Source organism: Eumetopias jubatus, unplaced genomic scaffold (assembly GCF_037043125.1).
Source record: "Eumetopias jubatus isolate StellerSeaLion01/CBP00866 unplaced genomic scaffold, mEumJub1_p1.0 scaffold_92, whole genome shotgun sequence".
NCBI lineage: Eukaryota > Metazoa > Chordata > Mammalia > Carnivora > Otariidae > Eumetopias > Eumetopias jubatus.
This window is the reverse complement of record NW_028274898.1, coordinates 336,786-358,703: the sequence shown is the minus strand read 5'-3', so window position 1 is coordinate 358,703 and position 21,918 is coordinate 336,786. Positions and strand designations below refer to the sequence as shown.

Genomic DNA, 21,918 nt, shown 5'->3' with positions numbered 1-21,918 from the left:
GCAAGAGTTAGATTTGTCACCTAAGGCAAAGGAGACAAAAGCAAAAATAAACTGTCGGGACCCATCAAAATAAAATCTTCTAAACAGCAAAGGAATACATCAACAAAACAAAAAGACAATCTACTGAATTGGAGGAGATATTTGTAAATGACATATCTGATAAGGGGTTAGTATCCAAAATAAATAAAGAACATATAGAACTCGGGGCGCCTGGGTGGCTCAGTTGTTAAGCGTCTGCCTTCGGTTCGGGTCATGATCTCAAGGTCCTGGGATTGAGCCCCGCATTGGGCTCCCTGCTCAGCGGGAAGCCTGCTTCTCCCTCTCCCACTCCCCCTGCTTGTGTTCCCCCTCTCGCTGTGTCTCTCTGTCAAATAAATAAATAAATCTTAAAAAAAAACACATACAACTCAACACCCAAAAACCCAAATAATCCAATTAAAAATAGAAGACATGGATAGACATTTCTCCAGAAAAGACATATAGATGGCCAACAGACAGGTGAAGAGATGCTCAACATCATTCATCATTGAGGAAATGCAAATCAAAACCACTATGAGGTTATCACCTCACACCTGTCAGAATGGCTAAAATCAAAAACACAAGAAACAAGTGTTGGTGTGGATGTGGAGAAAAAGGAACCCTCATGCACTGTTGGTGGGAATGCAAACTGGTGCAGCCACTGTGGAAGACAGTATGGATGGTCCTCAAAAAATTAAAAATAGAATTATCATGTGACCCAGTAATTCTACTACTGGGGATTTACCCAAAGAAAATGAAATTAGTGAAAACACTAATTTGGAAAGATATATGCCCCGTATCTTGTTTATTACAGCATTATTTCCAATAGCCAAGATATGGAAGCAACCCAAGTGTCCATCGAAAGATGAATGGATAAAGAAGATATATATATATATATGTGTGTACACACACACACACACACACACACACACACACACACATATCTATATCTATCTATCTATCTGTCTATCTATCTATTTATACCATGGAATATTATTCAGCCAAAAAAAAGAATGAAATCTTGCCATTTGCAAGGACACAGATGGAGCCAGAGTGTATTCTGCTAAGTGAAATAAGTCAGTGAGAGAAAGATAAATACCCCATGATCTCACTCCTATGTGGAATTTAAGAAACAAAACATGTAAGCAAAGGAAATAGAAAAGGGAGAGAGACAAACCAGGAAAGAGACCCTTAACTATAGAGAACTAACTGATGGTTGCCGAGGGTAGGGGGGCTTGGGGGATGGGTGAGGTGATGGGGATTAAGAAGTGTACTTGTGGTAATGAGCACTGGGCAATGTATGGAAATGTTCAATCACCATGTTATATACTGGAAACTCATGGAACTGTATGTTAACTATACTGGAAAAATATTTTTTAAAAATTTGGAACAATTTTAAAAAGGTGGACCATGGCTTGCTAGATTTCTTTGACTTGACCTCATGCCATTGACCTGTGGTTGTATTCCTGGAAGCAAACATGGGCAGTTCGAGGTCATGGGTCAATGATGGATGATGTCCACAGTAGATGTGTGCAGTGGTGTTCAGTGGCATAGAAGCTGAGGTTGAGGAGAGAGAAACAGGCAGGCAGGGGAAGTGGTGCCCTGAAGCACCTCTTCACTTCTTCAGCACAGGTTCCCCCCTAGATCTTAGGAGCCAGAGACTTAGGAGGTCGCTGTAGCACTGATAAAGGCAATTGTCCACCTTTAATGTTTGTGGGTCCTGCCCCTGGGCTCCCAAGGAAGCGATGCTTTCACATTTACCAAGGTCAAAATGAATCCACAAAACCTCAATGCATGGGCTCTATTTCACCCCAAGCACACATTGGACATCTGCTTTATGAAAGAAAAGAACCCAAAAGGAGCATTCTGGAAAAGATAAGAAAAAGGAAGACACTTCCCTGGTTCCCATAACATTAAAGCCATACAGCCCTACATGTACTAGAAATTTAAGACCGGGAAATGCAGTGACTTTCTACAATGTCTTTTGTATAAAAATTTGTCACTTTTTATGTAAAAAATATATTTTGGTATATAACCCTTTATCAAAATTTCCTTTGTCATGACACTCTCTCCTGGTAAAGATTCCCTGTCCCATGCAGCTGTACTAATCAGTGCTCAGGTAAAACTCACAACCTTTTATTTTTTTTTTTTTTTTGAGTTTGAGCGCCATGTGGGATGCAGAGATTACTTAAAAAGAAAATAATTGAAAAGAAGTAAAATTAAAAGAAAAATTTTAAAAATGTATATGCGTATCAGGAAATTTTATTACTCTCTACTCTCTCACATTGATATATTTACATTGTGTTACTTACACCATTAAGAGCACCTTAATTACTGTAGCTTTACGGTGAGGTTTAAAATTTAGTAAATTTCTCCAATTTAATTCTTCAAGGTTGTCTTGGCTATTTAGGTATGTTGATTTCCAAATACATTTGAGAATTAGCTTGTAAATTTGCCCCCAAACTGCCTTCTCCAGTATGAATCAGAATAATGCTGATTTGATGTTCCAACAAATTTGAGTGGTCTAGTCCATGAATGTGATATATTTTTTCCTAATTATTTAGTATCCTTTAATTTATTTCAGCAAGAGTTTTCAGGTATCTTTGTTACATGTGTTCTCATACATTTAATGAAGGTGGACATGAATCTCCACTCTGTTTATTGAATTTCATTTCCTTTTTTTAAAAATTTCATTTTCTAAATGCTCACTGCTAGTATAGAGAAATATAGTAGATTATTACATGAATGTTGCTGAGGTATAATTTAGGTACAGTAGACGGCATCCCTTTAAAGTGTACAATTAAGGCTGTACTTTCAGAGATCATTTCTTTCTTTCTTTCTTTTAATTTTATTTTATTATGTTATGTTAATCACCATACATTACATCAATAGTTTTTGATGTAGTGTTCCATGATTCATTGTTTGCCTATAACAGCCAGTGCTCCCTTCAATGCTGCCCTCTTTAATACCCACCACCAGGCTAACCCATCCCCCCACCCCCTCCCCTCTAGAGCCCTCTGTCTGTTTCTCAGAGTCCATCGTCTCTCATGGTTCGTCTCCCCCTCTGATTTCCTCCCCTTCATTTTTCCCTTCCTACTAGCTTCTCTCTCTCTTTTTTATTATTTTTTAAAATTTTTTATTGTTATGTTAATCAACATACATTACATCATTAGTTTTTCATGTAGAGTTCCATGATTCATTGTTTGTGCATAACACCCAGTGCTCCATGCAGAATGTGCCCTCTTTAATACCCATCACCAGGTAACCCATCCCCCCACCCCTCCCCTCTAGAACCCTCAGTTTGTTTCTCAGAGTCCATCTTCTCTCATGGCTTATCTCCCCGTCCGATTTCCTCCCCTTCATTTTTCCCTTCCTACTAGCTTCTCTCTCTCTCTCTTTTTTTAAACATATAATATATTATTTGTTTCAGAGGTACAGGTCTGTGATTCATCAGTCTTACACAATTCACAGCGCTCACCATAGCACATACCCTCCCCAATGCCCATCACCCAGGCACCCCATCCCTCCCACCCCCACCACTCCAGCAACCCTCAATTTGTTTCCTAAGATTAAGAATTCCTCCTATCAGTGAGGTCATAGGATACATGTCTTTCTCTGATTGACTTAATTTCACTTAGCATAATACCCTCCAGTTCATTTCTACAGTTTGTTACTAGAGAATTTTCTCTGAACGTGTAGAGGACCTGAAACCTCAAGGAGGAGGCACATTGTTCTCTCCTGAGCATGAACGTGATTTTAGGTGTTGTTTCCACAGCTGCCCATTGCCACTGATGATCGTTCTTCTCCTCCTTTGGACGGTAAGAGAGAGAGGATGCAGTGTGAGTGCTTTCTCAACAAATAAAAATTAAAAAAGATAAACTGTACAACTAAATGCATTTTCACAGATGTACATACAATTGAAACTACTGCTCCATTCAGGACACAGGGCATTTCTTCTACCTCACAGCTTCCCTTGGGTGGATCCATTGAAGTCTCTCACTGCCTTCACCCTCAGCCCCAGGCAACCACTGGCATCAAAGACGGCTTGATTTTTAACCACGTTATGGAAATGGAACTCTTTTATGCCTACATTCCTCCGTGCAGCCTAAGGATTCTTATATCTATCCATATTACTAATGGATCACCAGTTCAGAATTTTTCATTGCTAAGGAGTATTCCTCTGTATGGATATATTTGGTCTGTACATTCACCTATTTATGGCCATCTATGCAGTTTCCTGGGTTTGGCCATGGGGAATAAAGCTATGATGAATATTCATGTGCAGTTTGCTGTGTGGCCATATTGTGTAAATCCTTAGGAGAGGAATGGCCGTTCACGTGATTGGTAAATGTTTATCTGTGGTTCAGCTTTTCTCGGTGGTTGGACCATTTTTCATTCCCACAAGTGTATGAAACGTCTAGTTACTTTACATCCTCACCACATATGTTTTCGGTCTTCGTAATTTTAGCCACGGGGATGGTTGTGTAATGGTAACTCACTGTAGTATTAATTTATCTTCCCAATGGCTGAGTGTACGGTCGAAAACTGACCTCTGTGCTTCAGAGCCAAAATATAAGACGAAGACAGAGTTTGGAATATTGAGGAACAATAGCTTTATTGCTTTTCGGGGCACAGGGGGCTAGAACAGGCCAAGGCCCTCAAAAACTCTAAGTCCCCTCCCCCTGAAGGAAGGGGCGGGGGGGGTGTTTTATTTTGACAGAAATTGTGTGCATGCTGCCAGCCTCCTTCATCCTGTCTTTAGGGTGGTACCAGGCTCCTGAAACAAAAGGCTTAGAAGGGAGGAGCAGAGGTTTGCAGAAGAGAAGGAAAAGGTTACTTAGTTTAAGATGGAGCCTTGCAGAGACATTAGTGAATCCCTTTTGATTTATGTTCAACTTCATGCTTTTCAATGGTTTCAAGTGGAGCATCTTTTCAAGTGCTTTTTGGCCATTTGTGTATCTTCTTTTGTGAAGCATTTCTTCTTCAAGTCTTTTGACCAGGTTTCCTATTGCATTGTCTTATCAGACACAATATGTGTCAGAACATTACACTGAAAACTGCAGAGCACTACTTCCAGAAATTAAAGAACTAAATACATGGGGAGATAAAATTTGTGGTGGATTGGAAGACTCATTATGGTTAGAGGACAATTCTTCCCAAATTGATCAAAAGATCTAATACAATGCCAATCAACCTTCTAGCAGACATTTTAGTAAGTATTTCTAAGCTGATCCAAATGTTTATATGGAAATGGAAATGATCTTAAATTATCAAAGCAATGTTAAGAAGAAGGAGAAAGCGACAGACTTACATTGTCTATTCCAGAATTACTGTATAAACCTTTTGTGCAATTTAAAAGTGATTTGTCCGATTATTATTCAGTATAAGAGTTTCTGCGCATTCTCACTGCAGCTTGGAAGTTGCTTTACCCCTTTTTCACTGTAGCTACTTGATCTATACTTTAGCCAATAGTTCCAAAGTTTTTAAGTGGAGAGAGAATACTGAAGCTAGAAAGTATTTCACTTAACAGAGAGAAAGACTAATCCCTGATCATTAGGGCAAGGATGACCCTACAAGACTTAATGAACTCGCCTCTATTTTCCAGTTGGCCAAGACAAAGTGGGGAGCTACTGATAGCAGCAGTTTCCTCTGCAGACCTTCATAGTGTTGACTGCTTTGGGTTTACATGGAACCTAGGTGTTGGCTGTGTCCTGAGAGGCTGAAATTGAGTTGAGGCCCAGGGTCCCTGGGTCAGGACAGGTCATCCAGCTGTTGGAAAACACGGAGGGAGACCAGGCCATCCCCAGGCAGCACTGGCCACTTCCTCCAAGGAATCCACCACCACTACACTTTTCATGACTTCTGGTAACTAGACTGAGAGCCCCACGACAATTGGGATAATGTTTTACTCATCTCTGTACTCATGACTCCTAGGACCAAACCAAGCACTGAGGAAGCTCTCGGAGACATTCCTTCATGGATCTGATAAAGGGGGTGGCAAATTTCTAATCTCAACTACATTCCTGTCCCAAATACATGCACGAATGCTCTCTGCTTTCTTCCAGGAGGCAACAAATACCCTTCCTTCCAGAGGAGCCTGCCCTACACTCTCAATGCCCCATGACACTCCCCTGTGGTGAGCTCTGATGAAGAGGGACTGTCCTCTTGGATTCCTCTCAATGGTTCTCTCAGTAGGAAGAGATGTCTTCGGCCTAGCCCCCTCCCCCCTCCATCCTCTGCACTGCCACCATACCCCAGGTTAGGACAGCTACAACAGTTTTTAAAATGATTTTATATATTTATTTGAGAGACAGCGTGAGGGAGAAAGCAAGAGTGAGAGAGAGACAGAGAGAAAGATAGAGAACAGCTGGGGAAGGGACAGGGGGAAGCAGACTCCACTGCTGAGGAGGGAGCCACCCCCCTCAATGGGGCTTGATCCCTGGAGCCTGGGATCATGACCTGAGCTGAAGGCAGGCTCTCGATGAACTGAGCCACCCAGGGGCGCTGAGCTACAAGATTTTGTTTGCATTCTTCCTCTCACTGCTTTGACCTCCTCTGTGAAATCTTATTGATGTCAGAATTCCAAGTTCATAACAGAGACTAAGGAAAATGAAACACTCAACACACGGTCAAGACAAAGGTGTGTAAAGTCTTTGACAACCATAAATTCAGAAGAATATAATTGGTATCACTGCCTCAGAGGCAAGGGTCTCCTAACCTGGCCCTTCCTGACCTTAGGGTAGAACTCTTTGTGGTAAGAATGGACAAGTCCAACCTTTATCCAAACATCACTGATCCCTCTAAGCCCACACTTACTTGGAGAACATCGACCGTGAGGGAGCTCCAAGGTCAAAGCTAGGGGTCTGGGGCAGAACCTCATGGTCACATCGTCCACCTCTTTTTTTTTTTTAAGATTTTCTTTATTTATTTGACAGAGAGAGACATAGCGAGAGAGGGAACACAAGCAGGGGGAGCGGGAGAGGGAGAAGCAGGCTTCCCGCCGAGCAGAGAGCCCCATGCGGGGCTCGATCCCAGGACCCTTAGATTACGACCTGAGCTGAAGGCAGACGCTTAAAGATGTAGCCACCCAGGTGCCCCTCCTCCTCCTCCTCCTCTTGGAACTGGTGCTTCCCTGCAGTACAAACCAACCCCGATCCATTCCGTGGGGCTCCTCGGGAGGTGCACAGGTTCACTGTGGACAAAGTTACTCTGCTCGTTCTCCTTGCTCAGCTCAGGCTGCTCCTTGCAGAGTTGGATGCCGCTGTATGCATTCCTCAGTTTCCCCTGATTTTTCTGGACCCAACTTGTCCTTCTTCTTACCTCCTTTGGGCAACCACCTGCTCCACCATTGCCTTGTCCTTCTTTGCGTTATTCTCATCCTCCAAACCTGCTGATTTTCTGTCTCCCAAATGCTCCCTCTGTTCTCTGTTTTCAGTGTGGGCTCAGCTCAGGCTCCTGCAAGAGACACACAGTGAAGGGACCAAGTCAGGTCTCAGCTGCAGTCCCCAGGGCTGCTTCAAAGGCACCGCAGACCCTTGTGCACTCACAGAAACTGAGCAGGAAGGGACCGTGGAGAATTTGAATAACAACCTTATCTTACACATGAGGAAGCTGAGCGCAGAGAGATGAAGAGATTTTCCCAAACTCCTTCAGCACTTGATGGCAGCACGGCCCCCACACAGGACTTGGCTGCGAGCTTCCCTGTGGAGTCTCCTAACGTACCCTCTGGGAAGGCACATCTGAATTTCAGGGGACACTTAAATTAGAAGTTCAACTTAAAAATAAATACTTTTTAGGAGACTTTGGATCAAATGTAGATATTTCCACTGTTAAAAATACCAGAAATTCCTTCCTGGGGACAAATCTTTTTCCCAGGTATATAATTCTGTTACTTCTTTCCTTTACAAATCATTGGCTAAGATATTAGGATCACAAAAAAGGTATGCAGGGAAGGAGAAGTTCCTCTGTTACCTGTCCTGGTCTCCCAGCTTAAGTAAGAATTAAGTTTCACTGAGACATTGAATACGCATGGAGAACGGATATTGAAATGGAGACCCTTAAAGAAATATAAAGTATTAAGGCAGACAGTTTTTATGCATTTTAGACAAGGAGAAAATACATTTCTCAGGGATTTGGGGGAGTTTTAATTTAGAGAGTGTCTAGACCGAATTTAGAAACCCTGGTGAGAAGGATGTCTTTTTACTTCTTAGTACAGGGGGTGCCTTTTTCATATGGGAGATTGGTTTCCTGCTTTCAGGGAGACAGAGGAGGGTTTGAGTGTCCTGGTACCAGTTTCTTTTTGGGTAGCTTCAATTCAAAATAATCAATATTGTCGACCTCAGAGAGTCGGGGACCTGGGGTGGCGAAGGAACTGAGAAAAAGAGACTACCGCGGCGCCTGGGTGGCTCAGTTGGTTAAGCGGCTGCCTTCCGCTCAGGTCATGATCCTGGATTCCAGGGATCGAGTCCTGCATTGGGCTCCCTGCTCAGCAGGGAGTCTGCTTCTCCCTCTGACCCTCCCCCCCTCATGCTCACTCTCTCTCTATCTCATTCTCTCTCTCAAATAAATAAATAAAATCTTTTAAAAAAAGAAAAAGAGACGACAGTATAGCGAGGCACAGGGGACCCCAAGCAAACAGCCCGAGGTCCTGAGGTTTATTTTCCATAATCTAATATACCTTCTACAGTGATATAGTACTATAATGATTTACAGCAGGGGCTTAGTAAGGCGCATCTTCCACGTACACAGGGTTAGTCAAGTGAAGCAATGGCAGTGGAGAAGGAATAAAGAAATCTGCAACTGGCTGTGATCAATTAATTGTAAACAGCATTGTACTCGGTCTTTAACACAGGATAAGAAAACAAAAAAGGGAATGCACAGTGTGCTGTTACAGCTGGCTTCCTATCTACAAAACATCTTCTGCTGTGTACTTTAGATCAGACCACACACATCCCAAGGGCATTTCACTCTGATCCTTTCAGGTTATTTTTAACCCTGCAATCTCGAGTTTTCTCAGAGATCTTGGAGTCTGAATGAACATGCACCAGTGGTCGTTGTGGCATTCTGTTTCCCCCAAATATGCCATTGTGGTACATTTTGGGCAATCTGACCTTGGCGCCTATGGGTACTATGGTTTCTCTCCGCCTTGCTCATTACTCAGTGCCTATTTCAGAGAGAAGGCTAAACATATCATTCTTAGAAATACCAAGGTGGCTCTCTCGGTTCAGCGTCTGACTCTTGATTTCAGCTCAGGTCATGATCTCAGGGTCATGCGATTGAGCCCCAGTTTAGCCTTCATGCTCAGTGCAGTCAGCTTGGGATTCTTTCTTCCTCTCCGTCTGCCCATCACCCCTGCTCTAAATAAATAAATAATATTTAAAAAAGAAATACAAAATAAATCCCATGACCTTATGTGAAACTAATACAATGCCTATGTTAAGTGGACCAGATTAGTTTAAAAATTATTTTAAAGCGCACCTGGGTGGCTCAGTTGTTTAAGTGTCAGTCTTTGGCTCAGGTCAGAATCCCAGGGTCCTGGGATAAGCCCGTATGTCCAGTTCCCTGCTCAGTGGTGAGTCAGCTTCTCTCTGTTCCTCTTCCACTACCCCCACCACCGCTCCTGATATCTCAAGTACTCTCTCTCAAATAAGTAAATTAAAAAATTTTAAAAAGCAATGCAATGGTCCTCTCTGGAATCAACCCACACATAAGCATGCTTTCGTTTTGCTGCACCCCAGTCCCCCTTTCTCTTTATTACCTATCTGACCTACATCCTTCCCCCAGCGATGGAGACAGCTCAGATGCACTGCTTCACCTGGTGGTGGGGCCAAAGAGAAGTGCACACATGGTTAGAATGGGCTGCCTTGAGAGTCAGCCGAAACGTAGCTACAGGCAGTTAGAAACAAGCCTAAAGTACCATTAGGAATAAGCACTACAACATTTAGCGGTACAGATTTTAGGTGTGGTATTGATATCACCTTCCTTGTACAAATGTGTTTAGACTCAAGCATGAGACTATGGGATCAGACAAAATGAAAGAAAACTGTGTCAAGTGTGAAGATACTAAGTTACCAAAGTTATTCTGAGTTGTATAATTAGTTTGTCCCTTAGCCCCTCATTTCCACCTGCAGAACCTAGAAGACGTGCAACAGAGTCTCCACTTGCCATCAAAGTCAATCTGAGGACACAATAATTTAAACTGTTAACCCAAACTTTCCATTTTTTCTTAACCTGTGTTGAATACCAGGCATTTCGATTGCCCATTCCCATTTCCAGGGAGACTGCAGTGAGGACGGAGAATAATGTGGTGCATCCAGGTAACAGTCTGTTTCTTGGTCCGCTTCTGTGCTCAGCATGTCAACTTTTGTCTGCCAGTGGACCTCTAACCACACAGGGGAAACCCAACAAATATTAAAAGTGTAGGTTCTCTAGGTTAATCTACATTTAGGATTCTGTAGTGCTCAGAATGGCTCTTGAACTGCAAGGACCAAGGTAAATGCCCCCTCCTTACCTTAGGGGGAGTAATTCTGATTCCTGAAGCATGCACCTCTTCGTTTTCTATTTATTATTATTTTTTTTAAATTTCAGCTAGGCTCCATCACCTACGTGGGACTCTAATGCATGACCCTGAGATGAAAGTTGCAAGCTCTACTGACCGAGGCAGCATGCGTCCCCCCCAGGACCTTTGATGCAGGCAAATACCATGATTTTCATATTGGAAAAGTACTGCAAACTGTGGGACATGCCTTCAATCCGCTCCACTCCTTCTGGGCATGTTTCGTGAGTTCCGACTGTGTGCGAGTCCTCTTTCCCACCCACCCATAGAAGGGCATATACATGGAAAATGTGCCCATCCATAGAAGACCCTCTAGGATCCCAACCCAGATCCGCTGGGATCCCTGGGGTCTTTTCTGTGTTATGCTCTCCTGCTCTCAGTGTGTTTCTGCCTCTAAAGGCACCTGTGAGCAGGACTGCCCTGGGGCTCCTGGAGCTCCTTTGTACCCAGTCCCAGAGAACGGGGAGTACATGCCGTATATGACCACAGCCCCCATGTATCTCCCCTCCCCAAAGGCACTCAGCCTTTCACTAACAGGTGCAGCAGGGTGAAATCTCCATTCCTGGCCCAGGGGAGACTAACTCTGAAACACAAGTGTCCCCTAGGCTCTCCTAAACCTGTCAGGACAAAGCTCCCCCACAGCTGTTGCTGGAAATCACAACTTACACAGCAATGAACTCAAAATGGTCACAGATCTAAGTATAAGAGCCAAAACTATTGTGCAAGAGGACTACATGGGAGAAAATGGTCAGGAATTCACAGTAAGCAAAGAGTTCTAAGTCACTACGGCAAGAGCACGATACGTAAGAGAAAATTGAAGAAGAAGAAGTTTTTGCATCAAACATTGCCACTGAGAAAAGGAACAGAGAAGCCACTGATTAGGAGAAAATATTTGTGGATTAAATACCCAATGGGGACTCACGTTCACGAGAGACAAGAGGACTTTGAACTCACTCAATGGGCAGAAGCAACACACTCGTTTAAGCCAGTATAAGAGTCGAATACACATGTACCAAAGGAGACACATAAAAAGGTAATCAATGTTATTAGTAATATGTTATTATTTCTCAAAGAAATGCAAGGAAAACCAGGTACCATTTTACACCAACTAGTGTGCTTACGTCCCAAAGACGATACCAAGTGTTGCTGAGGATGAGCAGAAACTGGACCCTCCTATATTGCTGGTCGCAACGTAAAATATAACAGCTCCTGCAGAAGCCACTTTGAGAGTTCTTAAGAGTTCAGCACAAGCTTGCCATAGGACCCAGCCATTCCACAACTAGGAATCTATCTGAGAGAATAAAAACATATGTCCGCTCAAGTCTCGTCAGAAATGTTCCGGGCAGCGTTATTCACAATGGGCAAAAACTGACAGCAACACAAAGGGCCATCGGCTGGTGAATGGACAAACCAAATGTTTCCTATGTGTACCATGGCATCTATTCCGCAACAAAAGGCACAGAAATCTGATCCAAGCTACAGCATGGAGGAACCTCAAAAGGATGCTAAGTGAAAGAAGCCAGTCACCAAGAACTACAGACTGTCTCATTCGGCTTATGTAAAATGTGCAGAAAGGAGCAATGCACAGAGACAGAAAGCAAATCAGTGCTGCTTGGGGCTGGAGGAGGGAGCGGAGACTGTCTGCAGAGGGGCTGGAGGGAGTGTGGGAAGGTGAAGGAAGCCTCTGAAACACACTAGGGCACTAGCTGAACAACTCTGTCATTGTTGACAATGGGTGAAATTTATTGTATGTCAATTTCACTTAAAAAAAAAAGAAAGAAGGCGACCCTCGCACATCAGTGGGTCCTGGGGTCCCCAGGCAAACACTGCCTGGTGAGGGGCCACATCCTGGAGTCCCAGCAGGTGGTGGCTCAGAGCCTGGTTTCTGACCTCCCAGCTGGAGTCAGGGGTTCAGTGACTGTGCCTTCAGTCTCAGGCCCTGGCAGTTCCCCTGGAATCCACCAGGCGGCAGACTACTTAAGGGAACAGACCTTCAGGTGGCCCAAGGACACCAGGGGGAAGCAAGCAAAGATAGGGCACCAGCTGGCTGGAGATTCCTAGAGGAAGTGAAGGCTGCAGGACCCAAGGAAGCTGCTGGCAAGATCTGGATGGATCTTAAGTAGGTTTGGTCCCCTGGGTGGGCTCTAAGCACTAAGCTTTAGGTTAACATGCAAAGGTTCCCTTTGATGCTCCCTCCTGCAGTGGCACTGAGGCTCCCCCCGTGGAAGCTCAGCATAGGGAAAAGAACCTGTGCTGCTATTCACCTTCTTCTGAGTCGAAATGGAACACTTGGGCTCCGTTTAGGGGAATCTGCCCTTTTCTGGCCCTCTATGTAGGGCCAGCTCCTGGGTGCTGAACCATCCCTGCAGGAGGCTAGAAGAGGCACTCTGGTCCTTCACATTGGAGCTGGGCTTGCAAAGAAGGGTTCCTGCTAATCCATATTTCCCTGGCCCTGGCTGAGCATCCTGGTCCAAGATCAGGGGCTGCAGTGGCCTAAAATAGGGACTTCCTACATGTCACTGCTCCTCTCTGGAAAGTCCAAAGGCGGCCCATGGTAGTGGTGGGGGGAGGGGAGGGCATAGAAACCTATACTCTGTCAAAACATCATCCACAGTGAAGATTTAAAAACAATGTTAGAGGACAGATCTCATATTATGTAGCGGTGGTGCAGTAACAGCTCTGCGAGGTGAAAGAGGGTAGCTACACTAGTAATCAGCCTAACATAATTTATAGAGTCGTCCAATCCCTGTGTTGCCATGTGAAACTGATCTCACATGGGGAATCAGTTATGACTCAATTGTTTAAAAACCTGAAGGTGAGGGGAAAACATTTGAAAACGAAGCAATAAAACTATAGTTGACTGGGGAACAACATGGCTTTGAATTTTAGTGAACAATGTCGGTCCACTCATGGGTTGATTATTTTTTTTTTTTTTTTTACAAATACAGTCTAGTACAAATGTAGAAATACATTTTCTCTTCCTTATGATTTTCTCAATGATATTTTCACTCTAACTCACTGTATCAAAAGAATAAAGTACATAATTCAAGTAACCCACAAAATATGTATTAATCAACCGTTTTTGTTATCTGTAAGACTTCAGTAGGTTATTAGTAGCTATGTTTTCTGGGACTCAAATGTTATACAAAGATTTTCAATTGTGGGACTCTGTACCCCTAACCCCCAGGTTCTTCAAGGGACAATTTGTATCTGGATTTGCAAATGACATACTCCTGTATACAGAAAAATACCAAATACACACACACAGAAACCACGACTATTAGAGTCCATAACCTATTTCAGCAGAGTTGCAGCGTACAAGGCAGACAAATCAGGTGTTTCTATAACCTAGGAATGGACACCGGGAAAGTCAATTAAGAAAAAGATTCCATGGACAACAGCACCCACCCAAATGGTATCGAAGAATAATTGAGTCAAGGAGGCACAAAACCTGTACACTGAAAACTACACAATATTGCTGCAAGAGATTAAGGAAGACCTCAACAAGTGGAAAGACATCCTGTGTTCATGGATTGGAATGGTTAAGGTGGTTCAGAAGGCAACAGCAGGATCTGCAGATTCTTTTGGATTCCTATTGAACGTTTTTCTTCTGCCTTCCCTAATCACCATCAGCCCCTTGCAGTACATTTCCTTTCAGACATTGTGGTTTTCATCTCTTCATGTGAGATTGGGTCCTTTTTTTTTTTTTTTTTTAACATTTTCCATGTATCTGCTGAATGTTTTCACCAATGGGATGCAGTTAGAACAAATGCTTTCTTGTGCTCTGGTGATTCCCATCTTGCTGTCAGCTCTGGGTCATTTTCAGATGAGTGATCCATCTCTTCAGGAGGGCTCATTTCCCCCCTTTGTCTGCATACCTCAAACTGTTGGATGGAACGCCAGACACTGTGAATGTTACCTTGCTGTTTGCTGGATATTTTTGTGTTTTCTATAATATTGAGCTTTGTTCAGGGATGCACTGAAGTTACTTGGAAACATTTCTGCTGTTGCTTCAATGCATAGTTCAGTGGCCCAGAGCAGGGCTCCGTGGAGGACTCACCATGAGTTCCAGGTACTGTAGCAAGCCCTCCCCCTGTCTTCCACCCTATTCCTCACAAATTAAGAGGGTTACTTTTGCTTAGTCTATCTGTTGGACACAGGCACTATTCCCAGCACCGTGTGAGCACCAGGCCCTGTGGAAAGGATTACCCCCTGACTTGCTGTCCATGCCTCCCCAGGGCCCCTCCACAGCTCTGGCTAGGTGACTTCCTGCAGCTCTGTCCTCCCTGAGACTCAGTCCTGGGTTCTCTCAGATCAGTGTCCTCAATTCCAGGAGCTCCATGGGGCTCCTATTCAAGTTCCCCTCCCCCCAGTGCCTTGCTTGGAAACTCTCTAGAGCCAGTACCTCTGAGCAGCTCTAGGGCTCTGCTCACCATTGTGTTGCCATGTGTCCGGGATGGCTGTCCCCTTTGCCTGATGCCCAGGATCTTGGAAATCTCCACTTCGCGCATCTTGTGTGACGCTGTTGCTCTTTTGTTTAATTGTTTCTGGCAGAAGAGTAACCCGTTGCTGAGTCCCAGTTGGTGTGGCTCCCCTAAGTGAAAATCAAAGTTGGAAGACCCTCAGTTGTAGATTCTGAATAGAGGCCTTTAGGGAGTAGAGAAAAAAAACACCAGCTCTGGTGAAAGCCTGAAGCCAGAAACCCCTTCAAGCTCAGTTTGACAAAGCAATGCAGGTACATCAGTAGGGACAGTTTTGGCTTGAGCCCAAGAGCTGCAGAAGGCCCACGGCCCTTTGTCCTAGAGCTAACCTGCTGTTTGGGAAAGGTCTGTGGTGCCAAACCCAGCGGGTTCTTTGTGAGTAGACAGAGGTGCCTCTTTAAAAGCCTGTCAGGGGGCATCTGGCTGGCTCAGTCAGGAGAGCAGGGGAGTCTCCATCTGGCTTCATGAGCCCTATCCCTACTTTGGGTGTAGGGATTACTTCAACAAATAAACTTACAATAAATAAACAGTACATCAAGCCGGACCCTCTCTAGTCTCGGAAGGGTCCTCTGGAGCAAGGCTATACTAGGTAGGCTACCAAGTGGCCTAATCAAGGATACGGAGTCTGGGGATTGGGTGAGGCTTTGCAGGGTGCCTGGGGGGATAGGTGGGGAGGGGAGGGAGGAAGGAGAAGGGATGCAAACCCCTGTTCCCTGGGGAATGAAAAGAAAGCACCTTTGCTGGATCAGGGACTGCAAACCACATACTGAAATATAAGCAGAGAAATTGCTCTGCGAAAAACAGAAAAAACCCCGACAGCCAAGGTGGGATGTATGACCAGTGGACAGAAACTGTCCTGCATGCTTTTGATTGAGAAACAGCCAAACCCAGATTCTCAAGAAAGCAGCCCTTAAAAGCAGAGGTGTTTTCTTCAGGGTCCTGGTGTCCCCTGAGTGAGCTTCCTCTTCAGCCCATGTCATCAGCCAAAGTCATGGAAAAGACAAAACAAACAAACAGAAAAATGAATAAGAAAACAAAGGCTATTCTTAAACAACCAACAACAGGTGAAAGAGCAAAAGCAGCCCCCCACTGCCACTGCCACAAATAATGCAGAGGAGTTGTCCATACTCGGGGAAATCGCGGGGGTCAGCATGTCCCTGGTATGATGGAAGGGCCTCCCCTGGGAAAACCACCTGCTTGATCCCGGAGTCTCCCCTGCCGGGTAAGTGTGACTCCCTCCGCCTCCGCCCCACACCAGTCTCACCCCCCTTCCACCGGACACACAGGCTCACTCGCCTAGGCGCACCCCAACACCCTCGGCACCCACTCCTGTCGCAAGCATCCTCACCCTCCACACGACGCTTCCGAATAGGATGGACGCAACAGCGCTGCTACCTCCTCAGCCCCACGAATTCTAAGTTGCAGAACCCCACCGCCATGTTGCCTGGTTTGCATCAGACAAGCCCCGTCCGTGAAGTCAAGGGCTTCGCCTCAGTCCCCAACCCCACCCCATCTCCCTGCCCCCCAGCTCCCCTCCCAACTTGGATTTCAGTACTGGTGTTCCTCCTTCTCCTCCTCCAGTCCCCCTTCCCCTTCTCCCTTCCCGTGCCCTGTCTTCCTTCCTCACCTGCCCAGTCTCCTCTGTCTCCTGAATTGGTTACCACTCTTTCCTCTCCCTGCAGCTATGGCCCCCCAAACCCTACACAACCCCCCCCACCCAGCCCAGGGGAGGCTGTACCAGCCAGAGAGAAACATGAGGGAGGACTTTCCAACAGCCCGCGAAGAGCAGATACAACTCTCTCTTGCTCTCTCTAGCTCTCTCTCTCTTTCCCTTTGGGCCCTGGTTGGAGGACACCGAGTGCCATGGCTGCACCTGTACAGTTCAAACCAGTCCCCACAGCCTCCCCCAGGCCTGGACACTGCGGGGGGGAGGGGAGGACCAAAAGTCCGCAACCCCTGGGCCCTCGGGCTGACACCAGCCCACAACACTCCACACGCTGAACACATCCCAGGGCCTGCTTCTTCCCCAGGAGGGCTCCTAGGACAGGGACGGCGCGCCCCCTCGTGGCTTCGCGGGGAGACGCCCAAGGATCCCGCTGTTGAGGGCAGGGCCAAAGGGGACCACTGCTTCTGCTCCCTTAAACCAGGCTCAGCGTTCTCAGCAGGGGGTTAGTGGGGTCCCAGGCTCCCCACTCGGCCACCGCCTGCCCTCCCTCCACCGCTGGGCGCTTCCCCCTGGAGGGGATTTCTGCAGTCAGGTCGGCCTTTGGAGGGAAAATAGCCAGGTCTGGAAAACTAAACAGACTACTTTGAAGAGATTTGGGCAATTGTATGGTCATGGATGGAGCGCCCTAGGATTCTGATTTGCCTTGTCTTGCTTGCGCCTTGAGGTAGTGGTTTACTTTTCCCGGAATGTTTAAATTAGAAAAGATTGGAGGGTGGAGAGGGGGCGTCCAACTTTAGTTGTCACCTGAGATCAATAGTGTGCTGCTGGGTAGAATAATGCCCCCTCCCTAGGAGCTGTTCAGGCTAATGCCAGGAACCTGTGCACATGTTCCATCCTGGAGCAAAAGGGACCCTGCACAGGTGCTTATGTTAAGGACCTTGAGATGGGGAGATGATCCTGGATTATCCAGGCGGCGCCCTGCAATGACAAGGGGGTCTTAAAACACAAAGAGGCAGAGAAGAGGTCAGAAGGAGGCTGTGTGAGGAGGACTCTGCCTGCTGGGGCTGGGGCTGGGGCTGAGCATGGAGGAGGGGCCTCTAGGAGCTGGAACAGGCAAAGAGACACACTGCCTGCTTAACCTAAAAAATAGCGCCAGGTATTTTACCAGCCAAATTGGGATTCCTGGGGAATAAAAGGGAAAGGTGATGTGGGACAACCAGCTGGTCTGAGGAAAGTCACCTAACCAGAGCTGTGCAGGGTCCCTGGTGTGGCTTGCAGTGAGGTCCTGCTCAGGGCCTCCATGGGAGGAAAGGCCAGCAAGTCAGGGGGCAATCATTTGAAAGCAGTAGAGGGAACAGGACCTGGAGCTCTCCCAGGCAAAATGGCCCCTAATCAGGAGCCAGATCCGTCATCGGAAAATAATCCAGAGCTGACACATGTGAGAACCGCCAGAGAAGGATATGAAAGCTTTTAGTATAAGTTTTCCATCAGTTGTAAATGTTAAACCGAGAAATAGAAAATATAAACAACACCCTCTCTATCTTTAAGAGATGAAAACTACAACGTCTGAAAGGAAATATACTACAAGGTATTGACAGAATTTAGAAAATGCAGAAGAAAAATTTTTGATAGAATTGTATTGACTCTGTAGATCTATTTGCATAGTATTGCCATATGAATGATATTAAATCTTCCAATGCATGCATACAGTTGTTTTTTTCCCCCCATTTGGTCTTTCATCTCTCGCAGAACCATTGCTTCTTATGCTTTTCAGTGAACAAGTCTTGCTCTCCTTGAATGAATTTACACCTGACACTTTTACTGTGTTGTGTGCCATTGTAAATAGAATTGCTTTCTAAATTTCCTTCTCAGATTGTTCATTGCTAGTGCATAGAAACACAACTGATTTTGTATATATGGTACCCTGCAACTTTACGGAATGAGTCTATGGACTCTAATATTTTTGTGTGTGGATGATTTGAGGTTTTTCTATCTTTAGGAGCATGTCCTCTGTAAATAGAGATACAGGTTGACCCTTGACCAATGCGGAGTAAGGATGGTGACTCTCAAGATCAAAAACCTGTGTATAGAGGCGCCGTGAGGGGCGGTAGCAGCGGCGGTGGTGGTGATAGTGGCGGTAGCTGTGAGGGGATTCCGGGAAGATGGTGCTGATTAAGGAATTCCGTGTGGTTTTGCCATGTTCTGTTCAGGAGCAAAGTTCCTGCATTCGTCAGGATGATTGCTCCGGAGGGCTCCTTGCTGTTTCACGAGGAAGCCTGGAACGCATACCCCTACTGTAGAACAAACCATTATGCCTCAGTTGTAACGAGTGTATATATGAAAGATGATTTCTTCATTAAAATTGAAACATGGCACAAACCAGACTTGGGAACATTAGAAAATGTACACGGTTTAGATCCGAACGCATGGAAAACTGTTGAAATTGTCCGCATAGATATTGCAGATCGAAGTCAAGTTGAACCAGCAGACTACAAAGCTGATGAAGACCCAGCATTATTCCAGTCAGTCAAGACCAAGAGAGGGCCTTTGGGACCCAACTGGAAAAAGGAGCTGGCAAACAACTCTGACTGTCCTCAGATGTGTGCCTACAAGCTGGTGACCATCAAATTCAAGTGGTGGGGACTGCAAAGCAAAGTAGAAAACTTCATTCAGAAGCAAGAGAAAAGGATATTTACAAACTTCATCGCCAGCTTTTTTGTTGGATTGACAAGTGGAATGATCTGACAATGGAAGACATTAGGAGAATGGAGGATGAAACTCAGAAAGAACTAGAAACAATGCGTAAGAAGGGTTCTGTCCGAGGCACGTTGGCTGCTGATGTCTAGATGAGTCCCCTGTAGGGTCAGAGACAATATGAAACTGTTTACGTAATCAAGGTCAAGTGAGGGGAACAAGTGCAGCCAGTGATGAGTGAAGAAGGATCTGACCAGTATCTGGCAGTGCTGACGTTTCCCAGATGTGTGCTTGTGATGACATACTCACAGGTTCCCAACCACCTGTGTGTGTGTGTGTGTGTGTGTGTGTGTGTGTGTGTGTCTGTGGCTGCATATAAAACACATGTAGAGCTACAGATCAAGATACACACACTTGTGTATATATGTACATACAAACATACTGAAAGGATTAGTACAATTTCTCCAAAGTACTGTACCTATCTTCAAGAATGTTTGGTTGTCTGACTCAGTTGCCTTAGGAGACAATGGCTCCGACTCCAAATCGGAAGTAGGTGTCCACTCCCATCAGTCTGTAAGCCTCGGGTCCTGATTCTGCAACAGAATCTGTAGTCCTTTGTGTCAGCTTCATACCCCCAACAGAGAGTAAATGATCTTTGGTTAAAGTAAAGATTGGTGTGTGTAGCATATTTATGTTAACTCTTTAGGCACTGAACTTAACATCCTGTCAGGTAAAGCTCGCGCAGCTGTGTGACTCACAAGGTCACATTCCCAGTGGCTCAGGTGACATGTCTCAAAGAAACCAAAGCATCCACTCAGTATTAGGTGTCTCTCCTAAAGTTCACTCTTGAAGGGCAAAAATGTGGCTCACAAACAGCTTGAAATGTGTTTGATAAATGTTTGTCTCATAGTTTTTTAAAGTCCAATTACCCAAATGACTTTCAGGACGGTTTGTTGTTTTTGTTTTTCCCAATGCTCTGCCTTTTTGACAGGACCCACGAGTCAATATACACATAGATTTATTCCAATTTGTTTATAATGAACCAGTCATTGTGTACATGACATATAATTCTATACATTCCTTCTTTTACCTGTTTACTTTCAGATGTTGAGATGATGGGAGGTTACTTGCCTCTTCCACTGACATCCTGAATTACAATTCTGCTCTCTGTTTAAAAAAAAAAAAAGGCTGCTTTACCTTGTTATTCATCAAAGTCATCATAGGAGGTGTTTAAATCTGCATTTGGGGGGGCATCATTCCTTTTGAAAGATTTTATTTATTTTGGAGATAGTAAGTGTGAGCTGGGAGAACAGAGAGGAGGGAAAGGTAGAAAGAAACTAAGTAGACCCTGTGCTGAGCATGGAGCCGAATATGGGTCTTGACCCCACTACCACGACATCATGACCCGAGCTAAAACCAAGAGTCAGACCCTTAAGTGCCCGAGCCACTCACGCACCCTTGGTGTTTCTAAGAATAGAAAAGTCATTTTTCGCTCAAGCAAATAGAGGGTAATCTGTGAAGAATGATTGCAGATCATGGACTAAATATTTAGTGTCCAATGAATCCAAAATTTTGCTAGACATGTTTTCCCAAGATTGTGTAAAGTTACTATGAGCCAGCTCACCGGCAACTTCCAAAGCCCCAAACCTTTTTCTCCAAGACCTAGGGCATACTGTCACAAACTCAACCCAGCCCCTTCTTGAACCACATTTCAAGTGATCAGTTTTCTTGCATGACCCAACAGGCAGAGCAACTTTCCAGCTTGTTATGGGCATTAAGGGTCTCCCGTTTCTGTTACCAATGGAAGTAAGTGGTTTGCTTCATTATTTGGCATCTAGAGCCATGATTAGGGTCAAGTTTGTCTCCCCAGAAGTCATTAGGTGCTATTAAATGCAGTAACTTTCCTCCCACTACACTACACTTGACCCCACTCATGTATAATATTCCCTAAAACTTCACTTTCTGAGTAGATCGTTACTCTTTTTATTCAAGGCCCACCCAGGCAGCATTATTAAGATTATTATTAAAATCATGTGGCTTCAGATGCAAGGGTCCCCTACCCTGGCCCTTCCTGACCTTAGGGCACAACTATCTGCAGTAAGAATGGACAACTCCAACCCTTATCCAAACATCACTGATCCCTCTCAGTACACACTTTCTTGGAGGACACCTACAGTGTGGGTAGCTCCAAGTCGGAGCTAGGTGTCTGGGGCAGAGCCTCATGGTAACATCCTCCTCCTCTTGGAACCGGTGCTTCCCAGCAGCATAAACCACCACAATCCATCCTCTGGGGCTCCTCGGCAGGTGCACAGTTTCACCATGGACGAAGTTACTCTTCCAACCTCTTTGCCTAGCTCAGGCTGCTCCTTGCAGAGTTGGATGCTGCTGTATACATTCCTCAGTTTCCCTGGATTTTTCTGAAATCAACTTGTCCTTATTTTTACCTCCTTTGGCAACCACCTGCTCCACCATTGTCTTGTCCTTCCTAGGGTTATTCTCATCCT

The 21,918-nt window shown here is 45.1% G+C and overlaps 2 non-coding genes across 2 annotated transcripts; one reads left to right on the top strand and one right to left on the bottom strand.

Moving 5' to 3' along the window:
* Positions 1–3,653: 3,653 nt before the first annotated feature.
* LOC148161685 (small nucleolar RNA U3) lies at positions 3,654–3,866 on the top strand. The gene has a single exon (XR_015767406.1). It is a non-coding gene; the product is annotated as a small nucleolar RNA U3 (small nucleolar RNA).
* Positions 3,867–16,121: 12,255 nt separating this feature from the next.
* On the bottom strand, positions 16,122–16,284 carry LOC148161684 (U1 spliceosomal RNA). Its single transcript, XR_015767409.1, has one exon. It is a non-coding gene; the product is annotated as a U1 spliceosomal RNA (small nuclear RNA).
* Positions 16,285–21,918: the final 5,634 nt, after the last annotated feature.